Genomic DNA, 1937 nt, shown 5'->3' on the forward strand with positions numbered 1-1937 from the left:
ATTATTATTATTATTATTATTAAAGTTTGAACTTTTAGTGATGATGTTATAAGTTACACTTTAAAGGTAAGGTATTAAAGGCCACAAAAATGAAAGATTAAATTATTTTCAATGAGAATTTTTAAAAACGTTTGACTCAACCAAAAATATAAAGACTGAATCTAAGGTTTTCATTAAAGAAAATACATTGCTGAACAAAAAAAACAAGCACGTGTTTGCTTAAAACAAAACTGTTTTATAATAATATGAATACCATTTAGTTTCATGTCAGCTATTTATATTAACAGCTGCAAGTGCAAATCTTTGTTAAGAATTATATTACAATCCTGAGCTTCAACAGAACTTTCAAGAATGCCATATCATGAGGCAAGCCACATTAACAAAAAAAGGATACCAGGGTTTCTGACTTTCCTGTCTCCACTTATAACTAATATGCTGGTCAGCTAATTAAAGCCAGATTAACGATCTATCCATAATATTGGTTAAGTGTAGAAAATAAACAAATCTTGCCCCAAACCTGCAAATGTGTGAAAGTAATGCACAGTTCAAGGTTGTGTACATGCTGTTTATCTAGAACTGGAAATTAAATACAGGTTATTTGTTTATTGTTAAGCACAAAGCTACACAATGGGCTATCTGTGCTGTGTCTACCACAGGTATCAAAACCCAGTATTTAGAGTTCTAAGCCTTCAGACTTATTGCTGAGCCATTAAACACGTATACTATATTATAGAAGGGCTTAGCTTATGTTAATAAACACATATACTATATTATAGAAGGGCTTAGCTTATGTTAATAAACACATACTATATTATAGAAGGGCTTAGCTTATGTTAATAAACACATATACTATATTATAGAAGGGCTTAGCTTATGTTAATAAACACATACTATATTATAGAAGGGCTTAGCTTATGTTAATAAACACATATACTATATTATAGAAGGGCTTAGCTTATGTTAATAAACACATATACTATATTATAGAAGGGCTTAGCTTATGTTATCTACAGCTCACATTGTCAATACATTTTATTTCAAATTTTGATATTTTTTGGGGTATTGCTCTGATATGCAGGGCTGTAGGAAGTGGCAAGGCCAGTCAGGCTATGGCCTGACCTCTTTATCATGGCATATATAGCTACAACTTATGTATTAAAACTTGTTTCTTTTAATTCAATACATTATTTGTAATTAAAATGGCTCAAGATTCAATCCCATAACATTAAATCTTCTAGGAGACCATGCCCCTAGATCCCCTTAGAAATGACATGCTGGTAGTGTGCTCTGCACACATTGTATGTCACATTGTTTAGCTGTGTCAGTGGCCTGACTACTAAACAATTTCTTCTTACAGCAATATAAACTAGCTATATCTTTTTATTAAATCCAGTGGTTTATAATATAAGGAAAATAAAATTATTCAAGATTGACAAGTTATTCCTTAATTCTATGGAGTGTAATTGTACTTGTGATTGTTAATATCTGCCACAGTAACATTAATAGGTAATAATGATACATATTTAAGTCCACATAAAGCTCCCAACAGCTTAGGCTTAGCATGGCTTAGTAGTTGCCATGCTGGACTTTGAATCCAAGTGTTCTTAGCATGTTTGTTTTTTGGCCATTAAAAATATTATGCTCCAGCCTTTGAGGTGGTGTATGTATTGTTAAAGTGACTGTCCAACACAACTGTTCAATTTGAATAGCCCAAGAGTCGATAAACTTATAGACGCTATTGAATCCAGATCTTTCCACTGGGGGATGGTTGAAGGTGGGGAGAAATGAATTCAAGTTTGACCAAATGGAAAATACTTTAATTAAAATACTTGGCTCCACAAACTTACAATGATATATTTTATTATTATTGGTTATTATATTTAAATATAATTTTTTACGAATTTGCAAAAAAAAGAAAAAAAAAATACCGAAAATAC

At 31.2% G+C, this 1937-nt stretch overlaps 1 protein-coding gene across 1 annotated transcript in view; it reads left to right on the forward strand.

Annotated features, from left to right (window-relative positions):
• The window catches only part of LOC106473735 (roundabout homolog 1-like), a gene marked incomplete at its 5' end in the record, with an annotated part of 42946 nt that overhangs the window by 37155 nt on the left and 3854 nt on the right, over positions 1-1937 (forward strand). The gene's annotated exons all lie outside the window — the stretch shown is intronic.

Source organism: Limulus polyphemus, unplaced genomic scaffold (genome assembly GCF_000517525.1).
Source record: "Limulus polyphemus unplaced genomic scaffold, Limulus_polyphemus-2.1.2 Scaffold6455, whole genome shotgun sequence".
Taxonomy (NCBI): domain Eukaryota; kingdom Metazoa; phylum Arthropoda; class Merostomata; order Xiphosura; family Limulidae; genus Limulus; species Limulus polyphemus.